General features: G+C 45.4%; 1 pseudogene; it reads left to right on the plus strand.

The window, feature by feature from the left end:
* The first annotated feature begins 608 nt into the window (after positions 1–608).
* Positions 609–9,885, plus strand: LOC138795260 (alpha-1,4-N-acetylglucosaminyltransferase-like; annotated as a pseudogene).
* Positions 9,886–10,085: the final 200 nt, after the last annotated feature.

Below are 10,085 nucleotides of genomic sequence, written 5' to 3' on the forward strand. Positions count from 1 at the left end.
CACACTTACCCTCGGAGTCTGCTCATCCTTATGCAGTGTCCCAGTACAGAAGGTTTTTCTCTTTATCCCTGTGTAGCTCTGTGTAGATCTGTATTTCATTTGTTCCTGTACTGGAAAGGGTTAATGGCCACTGCAAAAGGGTTGTGTTATGCTGCCCCCAGTGTTCAAGTCTGATATTTCTCATATTTCTCTATGTATATTCATTTGCCTGTTATTTAGTGGTGTGTTGATGCAACTGGCCTAGTGTCATGTGACTTCCCCGGCTGCCTTTTGGCTGGGGTCAGTTAGTCACTTCCCTTTTACCTCAGTAGTCTTCTCTCTACCCTCAAGAGAGAAGGTTGTATTGTTCTCTCCTCCACCTTCAGGAGGGAGAACGTGCTCTGCTGCTTCCAAGCAAGGCCGCAACTCAGGGTGATTCGCTCCCCTGTTCCAGAGACAGATTCTGGTCTAGTCCTGACCAGTCTCATCTTCAAGATTCTCCATTCTATTTAAAGATCTGGGTTTAGTTCTCAAGTCACTATCTTCTCATCATCATCAACAGCAAGTATTCTATTCAGTCTATTCCGCCCAGCATCATTCTCAGTGAACTACTACCCTCATTCTCCGTTATGATTCCGTTCACTCCAAGTAACTCTGTCACACCACGGCCTATTGCAGCATCACCCATCTGCTTAGTTATATTCAAGTTTACCTATTCCTGGTTGCATCCAGAGAGACTGTTGCTATTGACAATCACCGTGTTAATAAACGCACAACCACCGTTGTTTCTGAACCCTGGCATTGGTCTAGTTATTGGTGCCTTGACTAAGGGCAACGAAGAATTGTTGGGGTCCTGCATCGTCAGCTTCCCGTGGGTTAGTCAGCTCCCCTCGTGCCATAACCGTGACCTAACATCTGGCAAATGGCTACCCGGGTCCGACCTACCACCACTGACAACTACTACTCCCAGCGGGTCACCCCATCACACTTAGAGATCCCCAGGCATTGTATGCACCGGAGTAGGAGAGTGGCTGTGTTGAGGCAAGTGCCAGCAACAGACAGTGCGGAGACTCGGGAAGATGATGGCCCAGCTACAGTACACTCAACTATGAATGCAGGACTGTCGTGACCGTGCCTATCAGTCTTCAGTGCGGCATTCTTACTCAGGACCAAACTCGAGCAGGTCTGATTTTCTGCCAATAGAAAGGGGGAGTGAATAGCGTTCTGAACCACAAAAACCTCTCCTGATAGGGACACTTTCTGGACTCTAAATATGTGTATTGTGTATCCTTATACTAGACTTTATTTCATCTAAGGTTTGTGACTGCATTTGAAGCTTGGACAGGGAAACAGTATCAGTGTTGTCAGTTTGAAGTACTGGAAACTGGAAATTCATGCTGCCTAGAAAACTTGGATACAGCCATAGGCCATAGACTCAAATGCTGAATGATGGGACTCAAGCATGCAGGAGTTGCACTTTTCTCTACCAGTGACCCAGTTCTATAGGTAACCATGCCTGTTTATGCCATAACACTGCCTTCACCTACTGTATGTGAACCAAACCTTCAAGTAGTATTTTCACTATTAACTGGGTTGTACTGGGCTGGAACTTTTTTTTTTTTAATTACCTTTAGTTAATTAAGAAATGTGTGGACTGTTTGCTATTACAGTGCTTACCTGCAGTTGCCTTCAGCAATCTGGTCACCACAGGGAAGGAGAGAATTTTTTTTTTTTTTGTAAACTCATATATTTTATTATTAAGAATTCTTCCCAGTAAATTAATAATAGTAAAGTACAGACAGGAACATTGTGGTATGAAGGCTCCAAATGGGGACGATTCCCATTATATCTCTATGGACAGGGTTTTTCTTTAGCTTTATGCATTTACCTTTTGTTACCTTTTATTTACTGGAATTTTTTATTCTCTAAATGAATATTAGATTGTCCCTGAACGAGAAGTCTTCTGGACTCATGTTAAATCCGATGCATGCAAATTTGTCCTGATCTGGAAGTATGGAGGCATTTATATTGATACTGATGTTATTTTAATTTGACCCATTCCTGAAGATAATTTTCTAGCTGCTGAACATGCCAAAGCTACAAGCAGTAGTGTCTTTGGTCTCTCCCTACATCATAAGTTTACATGGGAGTTTATGGAAAACTTTGTGCAGAATTAGGCTATGTTCACACGTCGTATGAGACCGGCCGTTCCGTGACCCCGGCCAGGTCACCGAACGGTCGGTCTCTGGCCGGATCATCTACTTAAGTACCGGCCGGATGATCTTTCCGGCCGCAGAGCTTCCCATAGCACACAGTAAAGCGAGCAGCCAGAGCCGCTCGCTTCACTGTGTGAACTGACAGGGCTTTCTGCGGCCGGAATTCACTGAATTCCAGACGCAGAAAACTGACAAGTCAGTTATTTGCGGCCCCGTATGGGATCCTGGCTGGAGCATGGATGGATCCTGTGCATACGCTCCGGCCGGGATCCCATTGAAAGTAAGGCATTGTTTCACCACGCCAAAAGGATGGCCGTTGTTGCCATCGGCAACAACGGCCGTACTTTTACGTAGTGTTAGCATAGCCTTATAGAGGAATGGGTATGTGGACACCAAGGCCCGGGTGTTTTCACACGTCTTGTAAAAAAGCATTGTGGTGATCTTACATTTAAATCATTGGATCATCTGAAGTGTGCAAACGTCTCCTACTTTCATCCTGAACGATTTTATCCCATCTCTTATCCACGTTGGAGGAAGTTCTTTAAGGGATTGAAATGAATAACCAACTTTTAGTAATTCCTATGCCCTTCATCTCTGGAACTACAGGAAAAAAGAATGAAAATTCATGTTGGTTGGAAGTAATACCCTGGTGGAAAATCTCTATGAACAATACTGCCCCTCCCCTTATAATAACATTTTTAAGCGAATTCAGCGCAATTTGTGCCAAAAGCAAAGCGGCTGCGATGGCACCCAAATGTTAGCTTACAAAACTGTCACTTCCTCCCTACTAAAATGTTAAAAAAAAATCTATCAAAATTGGTATTTTATAAAACGTGACCCTATATTGGCAGAAAATTTTGCAGAAAAACCTCTTATTACATTTAGGAGAAATAAAAACTTAAAGTGACACTGTCACCCCCTTTGTGTATTCTGACATCTCTACACAGGTGTAAAGGGAAAATTTTGTGGTTTTCATACCGTATTTTATATCATACATCATGGTGTTTGTTCAAGTAAAGAGTCATCTTTTATCAACTGCAGATTATGTTAAGTGGGCGGGGCCTCGTGGGATTAGCGCCACTTAGCCCTGCCCACAATGCCACCGTTGGCCCAGCCCCCTCACCAGCCATTGGAACAGGCTGGCCAAAAGGTCTAGGCCCCACCCCCTCTAGGTCGGCCCACCAATGGCCACCAAGGGGGCAGGGCCAATTGTGATGTTGTGGGCGGGGCTAAGTGGTGCTAATCCCGTGAGGTCCCGCCCACTTAACACAATCTGGGCGCATTCCGTGTGCATGCCGCCTGAGACTGCACTTTATATTGTTTGCACAGTCAGTTTTGTGTGCCCGCTATTCGATAATTAGCAGCCGCACAAAACTCACATGTCAGTTTTTCATGCAGCCGCAAGGACTTAAATGCAATGTATATTTTCAATTAATCAAAGTCGTGATTATTGAAAATATACGTTGTGTGAACATAGCCTATGGGATTGGAGTGGATTCACATTAGGTAAAAACAAAACACAAATAAGATACTTCTACAAAGAGAAGCGAAGTGGATATTAGCCACAAACGTGCAGGGGGCAAGTGGACAAAGGGCTCGTTCCCACTGAGCAAAAGCAGCTGAATTTCTGCGCTGAATCAGCGCTGAAATTTCAGCCGTTAAAATAGGTGCAGAGCTAATTTCCATTGTGTTGAATAGAAATTCTGCTCTGCAGTTCACACAGTGGAATTTCCGCACTGAACTAATCCGCTTTCCGCCAGAAGAATGAACATGTTCATTCTTCCGCTAGCGGAAGCCTATACAAATCAATGGGGCTCTGATTTTCTGTTTCAGCGCGGAATACGCGCGTATTCAGCGCAGAATACAAGCGGAAATTACTCGCTGAATCAGCGCGGAAATGGGGAAAAGGGGGGGGAGGAGGATTCTAGTATATGTTCTGGTATAGTCTAGTTTACTCACCAAATACTCGCTGAATTTCAGCGCTGAATGCATGCGGATTCAGCGCGGATTCCTCGAGTATTCCGCGCTGAATTTGTCAAGAGCTGATTACGAGCTGAACACTTTCCTAGCAGAATACGCAGGGATTCTGCTTACATTCTGCTTATATTCTGCTCGGAATTCAGCGTCAGTTGATTTCAGGCGGAAATATTTCCTTGCGTAATCCGCTCCTTTTGCTCTGTGTGAATGTAGCCTAATTGAGAGGATTGACCTAAGTATGTTCCTGTAAAACACATAGATGGGATTGTTTTGTATTATGATGATGTTTTTACTTTATGTTTTAGATACAAACACGTTGTTGATCACATTATTATGCAGGTATTTAAACTGGCATGTGACTGAGGAGGAGATGTCTGTAGAAGTGCAGTGAGAACAAAACAGCTGTAACACATGCCTATCCCAAAGGCGTTGGCATATTTGCCGTCCGCAGTTGCAAGTGTTTTATGTTTGAATACGAAGAATAAAGGAAGATTTTAATGCCGGTGAATGCCCTCTCGACTTCTTCTCACTGGTACCCATGTATTGAATGCACTAATAGTCCAAAGAGCATGAGCAGCCCAGATTTTTTTTCCACCTCAAAAATTCTCCTTCAATGCATAAAAACCACCTGGTTGTTGTAAACTAACAGGGGAGGATAAAGGGTACTTGAAGGGGGATTGGAATGCTTTAAATGGTTTATTAAAATGTTAATAGATTTTACGCCGCTGTTCCACCAAGGTCCACTGCTGTCCATAGCAAAAGCTGAATGATTGACTGGGGAAAAATTTTAAAATTTGACATTTTTTAATTTTAGACACTGTCACAAAAACATTGAGCAAAACATTACTATGTAATAGTCCCACTATCGTAGCTACAATAGTTTGCCTCTTTTATTGAGATTCATTTGCATACATCTGATTCGCTCTTCTCTAGATACAATGTTTAAATACAGAGTTATGTAGTCTGCTCTCTGTTTACTTCTGGTTTCAGTGTGTGAGAATCATGTATTGACACGAGCAATAAAGCTATGGAAATAAAAGTAAAGAACTGATTACTAAAGCCTTTGAACAAATATTTGTTCCTTGATTGATGCTATCCTTCGTGGTTTACTTAGTTTTTGGTGATTAAGCACAGCTGTTACAGAGGGTGGACTTTTGTATAGATTTAGCTTGGACATCGGGTTCAAGTATTCAAAATGACATTTAGAACCTTTGCTTACCCTTAAAGTGACTCTGTACCCACTGTGCTACCCCCCACAACTACTCATACCTTTTTGTAGCTTATGTAAAGTCCTTTCAGCAGGCATGTTTGGCCACGCTGGTTGTGCTTTCATGATGCACAAAAACAAACTTTAGTTGAGGAGATGCTGTGTCTAAGAGGCGGGGCTGCGAGCCTTTGTGCCCTAGGGAAGCGCCGCCTGTGTGGTGTTGTGCGCCTCTCCCCCTGCCTCCCGTTCCACCCTCTGCCCGCCCTCACAGGAATGCTTGGCATTGCGCATGCACCATAGTTTTGACCCCCGGCACTGCTGCAGTGACGTTGGTGGGCCAGGGCCTCCTCGGTGTTGTTTCCCCTGCGCGTCGTCCACGCCCTGTAGTAGTGACGCGCTTGTCCCTGCACCGCCTCTCATGTCTGTCAGCCCCCCCCCCCCCCCCGCATACTATGTTTCCGCCCGCTGCCTGAGTCCTTTTCTCGGCTTCTGCAGTGTTGTGACCGTATCCCACACAGGGGAAGGCCGGTCACTGCGCCTGCACTGAATACGATCGCAATGGCGCAGAAGCTGAGAAGAGGACTCAGGCAGCAGGTGGAAACATAGTATCCGGCGGGGGGGGGGGGGGGGGGGGGCCCTGACAAGGCATCTCCTCAACTAAAGTTTGTTTTTCTGCATCATGAAAGCACAACCAGCAGGGCCAAACATACCTGCTGAAAGGACTTCACATAAGCTACAAAAAGGTATGAGTAGTTGTGGGGGGAAGCACAGTGGGTACAGAGTCACTTAAAGTTGTTTCACAGACATTACAGTAAAAGAGCAAAACGTAAAAATTAAACTTTTTGCATATGTTCCATTTTAATCCATGTTGAGGGCCTGTTTCCACTGAGCAAAAGAGGCTGAATTTATGAGCAGAATCCATGTGGTGGATTCTGCTTGAAATTCTGCCTGTCCTATTTATTTTTAATATCTCTCACTAACTCAGCGTGAGGTTCTCTCTCTTATTTCTATCCTCGCAAATGAGCTTGGGCCGGGAACGTGATAAGGGACAGGCGGCTGCCAAGAACAGGTCACATGTGAGTTCAATTGTGGCGTGCGCTCAACCGGTCACTTGCTAGATGGTGATGTGTGACGCCACTGATTTAGTGGTTGGTCACGCCAGTGCCAGTAGGGCACACCTGCTTTTAGTTTTTTTAGGCTGGCTATACCCTTTTCCCTGTGGTCGGTAACCTGCCGGGCTGCAAGGGGGTCCCTTGTGTATTTATCACAGTGGTTTGAAGTGGAGTTGTGACCCACCTGGACTATCTATACCGCCGCCCACAGAAAGGGGAGATGACCCAAGGATGAAGTAGTGACTGTGTAGGTGCCTGAACAATAATCACAGTCCTGTTGTCATAAATAAAATTCTTTACTTCTTTACTGTTAGAATACTTTGTACAATAGCTGTTTATAGACTGTAGACTTGACAGAACAGAATCTGTGTTAAGATCCTGTGGAGAAGAAGAGCTGACTTTGCTGCGTGCTGAGAAGTAGAGTGACCTGAGAACAGTAAGGAGGAGTTTGTGCTGCACGTTCAGAGTAGTGAAGAGGAGTTTGTACCGAGAGTCCCAACCCAGGGTAGAAGTGTGCTTTACCAGAACTTTAGAAAAAGAAGAAGTAGGTTATTGAAGAATACTTGCAAGTAGAATGATACTTGTGCCTGTATTTTGATCTTTGCTGTTGTGATACCACCTGTTGCCCTACAGTGTCAGTTTACCTGTCCTATTAGGGTGACACAAGCCCCAGATCTTGTTACCTGAGTTGAGCAAAGTGGACATAGGCTTGTAGCAACTTTGCTCTATTCGGATCAGTTCCTCTTGTTTGAGGATACTGTTCTGCACTTTTTAGAAGTGTTCACAGTGTGGGTTGGGGTGTTTTCTGACTTGTCTTCTCCTGAGTGGCTTAGCACTGCATACTAGGAATAGGTGAAGATTTTTAAGAAAAAGTCTGTGTCTCCCATGTGCATCTATCCACTACCACACACTAGACTAGTCTACACTGGAGCAGGAACCTGGCAAAGCCAGTGCCCAGCTGGACTACAGCAGGGACTGTCTTGTCTTGTGTCCTCTCTCCACCAAGACTTGGGTAAGACTCACTAAGTGTGGGTGTGTGGGTGTGTAGGTCATTTGAACTACAGGGTGAATCTTGCTAAAAGCGCCCCCCCCCCCAAGTGATGTGGGGGGGGGGGAGCGGGTTGTTATTAGGAAGAAGCAGTGTGTGTATTATGGCATAGAGCAGTGTTATTTAACCCCTTTCAACTTGGGGCAAAAAAAAAGTCATTCAGTGACTCACAGGTGGCGTCACTTTCCTTTTCTTCTCTTTCTGGCCCAGACCAACATGATGATTTCTTGCAGCAACAATTCGTCTCTTCTGAACCTGCCAGACAAACATTTTAGGCTCCGCTTTTTTGTGTCATGTTCAGTAAAGTCAGTAGGTATGTGGGTTGTCCCCTGTATGTAGGATCCCCTGCTGTGCCCCCATATAGTAATAATGTCTCCTGCTTTGCCTCCATATAGTAATAATGCCCACTGTGCAGTGCCCCACGGCATAGTAATAATTCCCCTGTGCTATCCCCATAGTAATAATCCTCCCTGTGCTCTATCCCCATAGTAATATTTCGCCTCCTGTGCTCTGCCACTCATAGTAATAATCCCCCTATGCTCTCCCCATAGTAATAATCCCCCTGTGCTCTATCCCCATAGTAATATTCCCCCCCAGTGCTCTGCCCCCCATAGTAATAATCCCCCGTGCTCTCACCATAGTAATAATCCACCCTGTGCTCCCCCATAGTAATAATCCCCCTATGCTCTCCCCATAGTAATAATCCCCCCTGTGCTCCCCCCATATAATAATCCCCCCTGTGCTCCTCCCCCATATTAATAATCCACCCCAGTGCTCTTCCCATATTAATAATCCCCCCCGTGCACTGCCAGACACACACAAAAAAACTAAAAACATTATACTCACCTTACAGCGGTTCACCTTACATACAGCGGGTCCCTGTCTCCACTTCTACTCCAGCCTGCGAGGAGCAGGCTGCCGCTGCACCCGCACGAATCTTCTCCCTCCAGCAGGCGCAGTGATATGACGTCACTGTGGCTGCTGGAGGGAGATGTGTGAGGGGGCGGTAGTGGCCTGACAGGTGCTGAGTGCGGTCCGGGGGAGCTGCGGCGTAGCTGCGAGCGGGCAGGGCAGGTGATGGGGAGCTCGGGGCAGATGATCAGGTGGGCGGGCAGGTGACCGATCGGGCAGGCGTCCGTGGGGTGCCACCAGCGCCCTTGAGCAGTCGGTGCCCCGTGCAGTCGCCCGACCCGCCCGCCTCTAGAAACGGCCTTGCCTCTTCCCATGTGACAACTTCCTACAGGAGGTGTAATGTCCCCTGTGAGTGGTGAAGAACAAAGTGTAGAGAAAAAAGGAGAATAGAGATAGGCGAAGAAGAGAAGAGGGCTCTTATTGGTGCGCAGGTTACAACAAACAATAACCCTTAGTTCACTACAGCTGTGCAACATACAAGTGCATATACAGATAATAGTGACATCTTGTGGTAAAACTTAGGTACAACTTCATTACCACGTTTACTTGAAGAGGCTTTTGCGAGGGGTGTAAAAACTATTAACGCCCATGTTGTGACACCACAGAATCGTTTGTTTATTTTTACAGGGGTCGCTGCATACGATGGGGATGTGGCCGTTTTTGAGCTCCCTCACCATATGGGGCGACCATACATGGTGTATAAGATAACCCCTGACTTCTGTGAAGATTTTTCGGGGTTAATAAGTCATCTTATATGCCAAAAAGTATGGTACCTCAAAAAATCACAAAAAGTTCAGATTTACTAATTCAAATCTTATGAACTTGGTTATCCGATTCTTCACTAATGGCTACAATGTTTTCATTCTGCACAAAAAAAAACAACTATCATTAGTAATAATCATTGACAGTATCAGGTTCCTCTGTTATTTCTCCACTGATATCTATCAGTTCCATGTGAATGTTAGAGATATGGTGTGAACAGAGGTTTAATGGTACATATTTGGTGGAACTATCTACCAACACATAGGCCCAGAGTTACAGTATGTCATCACCTCTGATCTGCCCCTAAGCTTTACATCATCATCCACTCATCATATACACATATAAATATATATGGAAGGCGAGCTGTCAGGGAACAAATACAGAAGGTTCTCCAGATTTTCTGACTGCAGTGCAACAGTCAGCTGAGCAAAAATGCTTTGCAGTAGCTCTAGATGTGGAACCAGCAGGAGTTCTGTGTGAAGGGAATAGGTAGTGTGGGAGGGCTGTAATGGGGAGTTGCAGTCTGTAAACCTCAACCAAACATTGACTTTTGATGCAAAACAATTAAATAACAATCAAGAGGATATTCTCCTCAAGGCTTGATGCATAAGATTGTGTTTTTGTTCTTTTTTGTTACAGATACAGTTATCTAATTTTGTGAAGCTACTGTAATGAGCTGGAATGCCCGAAGAGGTGGGTCCCCCAAATCACAGAGGAATGCTGATGTCCCTTCTCCAAGGAATGGAGGCTAAGGAGTTCCCAGTTTTCACCAGTGCTCTCCTGAAGGCCAGTTGGACTTCACTGCGGGAGCCTCCCAGGTCGCTACCCTAAGAGAAGGTCCTCTATGACCACCGACTAAACAACTGCAGGAA

This window comes from Dendropsophus ebraccatus, chromosome 6, assembly GCF_027789765.1.
Source record: "Dendropsophus ebraccatus isolate aDenEbr1 chromosome 6, aDenEbr1.pat, whole genome shotgun sequence".
Taxonomy (NCBI): domain Eukaryota; kingdom Metazoa; phylum Chordata; class Amphibia; order Anura; family Hylidae; genus Dendropsophus; species Dendropsophus ebraccatus.